This window comes from Papaver somniferum, chromosome 6 (genome assembly GCF_003573695.1).
Source record: "Papaver somniferum cultivar HN1 chromosome 6, ASM357369v1, whole genome shotgun sequence".
Taxonomy (NCBI): domain Eukaryota; kingdom Viridiplantae; phylum Streptophyta; class Magnoliopsida; order Ranunculales; family Papaveraceae; genus Papaver; species Papaver somniferum.
Window position 1 is genome coordinate 1,994,815 of NC_039363.1, and position 7,748 is coordinate 2,002,562.

Consider the following 7,748-nt stretch of genomic DNA (forward strand, 5'->3'; position numbering starts at 1 on the left):
TTAAATTGCTCAAAATAACTTGTGCGGAGTGGTATTATATTTTGATCCAGGAACTATTGCAAATATCAATGCAAATTTTTCGATCACCGACAACTGCGAATTAAGCGGATCTTGGAATATTATTATGAATAATAAGTAAAACAAGCACAAGCATCAATAATAATTCTAGAAAGATAAATCAACTCACAAAACACAAGATTCATAATGATTCATCTGTACAAACAAACAACGTGTATATATTGTCTACGTCCAGTTTGATCCGCAACAATTCAAATTCACTATGAAGAAAAAGATTACAACGTCGTGTCAATACCAACAAACCTTTAATTACATCGCACAATTACCTGAAACAAACGTTGTCTATTGTTCCTCACCAATATGCTTTCATAACGAAACCCTTGCTTTTTTGTAGCGCCCCCAACGCTAGTTGCTGACTCATCCAAGAGAATAACTAAATAAAGAGGCACTAAGAATCTAAATCATACTTAAACACTCAATTAAGAAATATGCTAAAAAACTTAACCCAATACTAGCCCCACTCAGAGATATATAAACAAGAACTTCTCTCAAATGATACATATACAATAGTCATTTGATTTATGAATATAATTTGCAACATAATAAACATAGTCGAAGTTAAACAACTAACGAAAATGAATCCTTGAAGCTTTCGCTGCGCAACTCTGATCTGTCTCTGAAACTGAAAGTGGGAATAGGTGAGCACATCATCCCTAAAAGGGGTGCCCAGCAGGAATAACATTTAACTTTTAAGTAATCATTGAAATGATTTGAAAATAATTCATGTTTTCCCCGTACACTAATACACAACCAATTTCACATAGATAAGCAATCATGTATATGGAACTTACTCCTTCCAAAAAATACATAATATGGTGACTCATTCGGTGGTTCCGCACCTAGATAGCTATATGGTGACTCGTGTCGCACCTATTAAGCATAGCTCTAAAAAGTGAGTAGTATAAATGAAGGAGTAGTATCCTATATACCACAGATGAAGATTCTCATTTCCAAACAATCAAATGGAAATTCTTATTTCCCAAAAAAATTCATAAAGATAAACAAAGCACTACGATTCCTTTCCATGCAATCGAAAGATTAAAAAAAATAACAGAACTTTCGTAACTCAAAGCTAAACAATGCATGGAAAGCACAATCAGACAATGCATGAATTTGTTAAACATAAAATTTTGCAAAGAAAACAACAATAATCATAAAAGAGCTAAATATAAATTCCCACCTCTTCTGATGACAAGCCACGCCTACCTCGAGATCCACGATCCACTGGTTCATCCTTTGAATCGATCGTTGATAATATAGACTAATTGTTAATCACATAAGAACTCTAAGATTCTATCCAAAGTGGCTCACACAAGAATCATACAAGTCTATCTAATGAATCTAAGCCCATTTATAACTTTACACCTTTTCATTAATTATCTTTAGCATAGGTAAGGTTCACTAATTCAATTAAGTTGATTCTATAGTCCATAGGCTAAGTCTTATGAATATCACTGCAACAAACAGATGCATTCACGACATTATGTTTATAACATCATAGAAAATGTCATAAATATTAGTTATGTTTGACGGTTTTAGTGTCACAGAAATATTGTGTTAGCTAAATCCCCAGAAGTTTCAGAATAGGTTATTTGCTACACCCACCACTGTATCGCAAATATTTATTTTTAAAATAAAAAATAAGAAAAATAGATAAGATTTTTCGCTTTATGTTTTTAAGTGTCGGAAAATTAATATTTTTAATTTTTAATTTAGAATAATTATTATTTTGTATAATCAACATTTCACAAATGTTATGAATAATCATGTATATTATTAACACTCAGATCTATTACAAATACTCAATTATTAACAACGTTGTGTAGTCATTGAGAATAATATATTTTTACCTGCACTCTCATATGTTGCAAATAAGTTCATGTATTACCAATGTTTTATTATGTTAGTAAAGCCCTTTATTTTCTACTCAACGTTGATGTTACAATAATAACATTTTTGCGACGGGCATACATCTATTATAAATACTTTTTTACATAATCGAAAATATAAAATGTTGTAAATACAATGGTAATCCTTAACGTATATAATGCATAATAAATGTTTTTTATTGTAAAAAATTAATTTCTAATTTTTCATGTTACAACTACAAGTTCAATGTCTTTGCTGGTTCATTTATATGCTTTTTTCTTTCAAATTTTGTATCCACTAGAATTTAAATGATTTGAGTTGTTAAGTTTTTCTTTTAAATTTTGTATCCACTAAAATGTAAATGATTTGAGTTTTTCTTTCAAATTTTTTGTATCAACTACGATACTTACTAATGTTGCACATTTTTGCTACGACCACTAGAATGGACAATTACTTTTTTTAATATAACAATTAGCTTCGTGGAACATCTCTTTTCCATATTCTATTATTTTATTTTTTTGTTTCTAGCATTTCCAAAAATCTGTTTATAACTGTAGTTCAAAATGACAATTTTCAATAAAATGACATGTCAACGTATCCAAACAACTAGCAACCAAGATCTTTTACAAAAAAAAAAAAGGAAAAAAGAGGTCTAAAAGAAAATGGTTGATAAACGATATTCTTCTTCTTTAATCAATATCACTATCACCACCTGATATATTACTATCATCTTTACTATCGTATTCACTTAAAAGACCATCTTCTCCTTCAAGTTCTTCTTCTTCAATATAATCCTCGGAACCTTCAAGATCAGCAATAAAAGTATCTATATCAACTTCTTCGGCGGCGACGTCATTTCTATTTTAACTTGAATTAATAACTTCCTCATTGCAACTTAAATGCATTTCCAGCATTGGTCAACTTAAATGCATTTCCAGCATTGGTCACAAAACAATGAACTTTGAGGCGCACAACATCTCCGGATCTTTGTATCTTCCAGTGGAGGAAAGAACGAATCAAACATGAGAAGAAACAGAAAAAAACAAGGATAAAGGGTGATGACAATAACATTATGAGTTCAAAACTCGTCGTCGTAATTAAAGATAAAAAATGATAAAATAAACCACAAAATTTGTTCCTATGGGGATGACACTAGAGAGTTTAAGATGTTTCGTAAATGTTCCTGGGAGATGGAACCTAAGCTTAAGTACAAGCTAAACGGTTGTAAGACAACCTACTTGATAATATACGTACTAAAATTATTGTTCGTATGGATGCAACAATCTTTTGAGAGAAATAGGTAATCGAGCCTCGATTTCTCAAATTTACTTTGAACTTATTTAATTTATGCACGGTTATACCCAAAAACGAATTTAGGCAGAAACCTAGCGCTTCTATCGCACGGGCATAAAGGCCTAGTAATGGTAATAAAAAAGAACCAGATGAGAAATGGTAAAGCATTATTAATCTTGCTTTTATTCCCAGGAGTAGTTGCAACCACTCTCGAAGACTCGAGTAAAAGCAGAGTCAGTCCTCCAAGTCGTAGATCTCAACGCAGAAATTATTGCTTCACCAGTTCATATTTATTGTAGTACGGTTGTCATCTGCAATCGGGGCTCGGATCATCTGTCCCTTATATTCATGTCTCTTCCTGTTTCAACCAATGAAAACGTACGCACCACCTGTTTTGCTCTAACGGCGATTAATATGATAAACTACACAGTTGTCATCGTCGTTCCCATCAATCATGAATATGCTTACTGAATTTTCTGTTCATGTAGTTGATCTAATTACGGTCCAATCAATTTAACATAAAAGCCAAAACCAGATGATTATAAATTCAAATTGTTTTTCTGCTCTTTATCCTAAACTGAAAGTAACAATCGATGGATTATCAATCGTATTGTAGCTCTTGATTTTGTAACTCTAGAATATACAGGATTGTAATGGTTTTTTGGATTCATTTTATGGGTAGAAATTTGTGGGTGTTGATTTTAGTTCTGGGTTCGAAAACTTACCCCTCTGTTTCAGATTACAGGTTTATCAATTATAACCCCTCTGTCTTTCTTAATTAGATTACGGCCATTTACTTATGCCGTATACACTATTCGGCACACATGTAGTTGGAGGAAATCCAATAACCACACCCTCGTTGAAATCTTAATAACAATTCAAGTAATCATCTTTTTTTTCATACGTTCATTCATGAAATCTTCAATATAATTACAAGATTTGAGATGAGTTGTAACTTGGAGAACAAATAATCTTTCTCTCTCATAAATTCAAAGTCTAAGCTCTCCAAAAAGATCCATCCTCTAACAAGGTCGCTCAGTCCCCTTATATAGGGATTTATATAGTGGATGACAGCTAATAAAATCTTTATTTTTGGATCTGGCGTGCGTCACTATTGCACGCTTATCTTGACTCTTCTCGCACGACTATCATACTTTATTCATGATTCTTCTGACGTCATCTGATGCGTCATCTCAAGTATACTATACGCGATACTCTTCACTCCTTTATCGAACTATTACTTCGCGCACCTATTATGACGTGCGGTATCTAGTATCTATAACACATGCCATTACAGTTGCCAATATGTCAGTATATATGCTACAGAAAACCCTATTCATGGCCTAAGTGCATGGATGTTTCTCGGTGAGAGAAGAAATCCATCACGTCCACGCGTTTAGGATTGCAAGAAAGCAACTACTATGCAATAGTGTACCTGAGGCTAAGAAGTAAGAAACGTAGTGCTCTTTGATTCTCTCAATAATGCGTTTATGAATTCAAAGTGGTATTAACAAAACAAAGAAAAAAGCACAGAAGTTTTACATCCAAGTAATAAGCTAATTAACTCAAAGTAACTTTCAAAAAAATACAAAAACAAAGGAAAAACAAAAGCAAAAATGCAGAATCAACCCAGGTGAGCTTATCATGAATCAAATGTCACCGGAATTTAGGAGAGAATTTGAAGCTGAACCAGAAGAAGACATTGTGATCCGATACAAATTGGTGTTGGAGCAGCAACTGCAAGTACCCTGGCTACCATCTGTTTGCGAATCAATCCTACACATATGAACTGGGGGTGCATAAAACTCTGGAGTAGGCAACTTCGATGGAAGAACCGGTAATTGAGATTCGAAATTAAGGATACTAAACGCTTTCCTAATGGAAGGTCTATTAGTATGATTAGGATGAGCACAGGATAACCCCAAAACCAACAATTGTTCCATATGTTGTTCATCGAAATTCTTGCATAATCTATCATCTGCTGCTTCAATGACTTTTCCACAGCCATAAAGGTTCCAAACCCAATCTAGCAAGAGTTTTTTAGATGCATCGATCGGCCTTCTCCCACAAGCAAGTTCAATTGCAACGATTCCAAAAGCATAAACATCCGATTCTTTACTTGATTTACCCGTAGCAACACACTCAGGCGCTAAGTACCCAATAGTACCTGCTACGACCGTTGTTTGAGAACCTAACTCATGATCAACAAACCTTGCTAAACCAAAATCGCCGAGTTTAGCATTAAATTTCGAATCCAGCATTATATTACTTGATTTGATATCTCTATGAACTACACATTGTTCCCATGCTTCGTGTAGATATAATAACGCAGAGGCTAAACCAAGAGCAATATTGTACCTGACTTCCCAAGTGAGAACATTTTCCCCTTTAAATAAATGCTTATCGAGGCTCCTGTATGGCATGAACTCGTATACAAGAAGTAATTCATTTCTTTCATGGCACCAGCCTATAAGCTGAACCAGATTTCTATGCCGTAACTGGCTAATGATCTTTACTTCCGATTGGTATTCCTTTTTACCTTGTTTCGATTCACTCGAGATCCTTTTGACTGCGATATCCAAGCTTTTATCACGCAGGAAACCTTTGTAAACTCCTCCAAATCCTCCCTGTCCAAGTTTTCCTCCTTCGTTAAAGTTATTTGTTGCAGTAGCCAGTTCGCTATATGAGAACCTCTTCGGTCCTGTTCCTTTCTCAAATGCATCGTCCATTGAGCTGCGCCTATTCTTACACCAAATAAACTAAGCAAAACTGATCCCACATCCTAAAACACCCAGGCCAGCAACACCAAGACCGACCACTAATGCAGTTATATTACCTTTCCCATTAATAATATCAGCTTCTCGTTCACCAGTTTTATTATCTTTTCTAACCTCTGTCAATTCCAAAGTAGAATTGAACTGCCAGGAAAGGACTCGATGGAGTTCAGAATACCAGTTTACGGCTGCTGAAAATACAACAGTAATCCGTTCCGGTAGAACCTTGCTTAGATCAACAACATGATACAAAGTAGAGCGTCCGCTGAAAACAGGATTGTCAGCGTAAGTTAGATACACACTTAAGTTTTTGGTAGCAGATTTATAAGTTACCCAAGCATTAGCTTTTTTTCCATTCTTTATCGTACCCTTTGCTAATAACACGGTAGCTTCAGATACTACCGAGTTGACATTTATACCAACATGGTCCGAACTTGGATCCCATTCATCTTCAAAACTATCAAACTCAACCGCAACAATTTGATTGGTCGCCAAATTTTTTTGAGATGTGTTCCGAGTCAACAAGCCAAGAGCCCCACCCCAAGAAACTGGAGGAAGTATAGACCCGAAAGGTGCAAGAAAAAAAGTTAAATCATCACCAGCTTCAGTCTCATTTTTCCCATCATCAATGATGAATGAAAAGTGCGTATCAAAGTCTGCCTGCCTCCCAGTGGTTTTATCCCAAAGTTGTATAGCTTCTGAGTAAGTGGCACGGCCAGCCCGTTGGCGCTTTCTTGTGCCGGCTGAATCGCTGGTGAGTTCAATGAAGCTACTGTTCCTAGTTGCATCTCCTTGGAAATTTATGCGAGGATCATTTGTTGCGAAATTCGGATAGTTAAAGGATATTGAATTTGTAGGAGTAGGAAGAAGTAATATTACTGTGATGATTTGAAATAAGAAAATTGAAGAATGAAGATGAGAATATGTTGATGATTTGGAGTGGAAACCCATTTTGGTTATGAATGAATTGTCTTTGACCGTTTGAGTTTGTAAAAGATTTATAGTATGGAAGAATACTATGAGTAAGTTCAGCTCCAGTGAACAAAAAAACGTGTTCGGTTTGAATGGAAAGAAAAAATAAATCAAAGACAGGAGCTATCTCGCACACTAGTGCACCATAAATTCGTATCTTATGATCCACATAAATGAATGTGAAATTTGATGGTTTGGAAATACATATTCATTTGTGTAGTTATGCAATCCAGTGTGTTATAGCACCGGGAAGTGACTCGAGCTCAGCTACTCTCCCATTATTTTAGTTCAGGTCGGGCCTATTTGAGCATTAAGACTCATGATGTATCGCAGACAGGCAATATTAGGGAAATTTAGTACGTCTGCTTTCTGGAAAGATCAGAAAAGTTGATGTGAATTGCTTTAAAGTTTTGAAGAAGTTAAAGATTTTAAAAACGAAACTATATGTGCAAGACTTGAGTTTAGTTGCTGAAATTTGGAATGTTGTCCTATAAGTCAAAGTCTATGGCCAATAAGCATACCTGTTCCATCTAATCACTGGCGTCCTTATCAACTACCAATTAGATTTTCAGAAGAAAGCATTAACCCTCAATACAGATCAAAAACCAAACGTTACAAACTACTACCTTCCTCTTATTGAAACAATTAATACCCGTCTTGTAGAATAGTTTTAGAATCACAAAATTGCTTAAAAAGATCAAAATCAACAATTTCCGGATAAAAAGGACATTTAGATTTAGATATTGTTTAAATTGTCAAAAT

At 34.7% G+C, this 7,748-nt stretch overlaps 1 pseudogene; it reads right to left on the bottom strand.

Annotated features, from left to right (window-relative positions):
- Positions 1-4,889: 4,889 nt before the first annotated feature.
- Positions 4,890-6,965, bottom strand: LOC113286569 (annotated as a pseudogene).
- Positions 6,966-7,748: the final 783 nt, after the last annotated feature.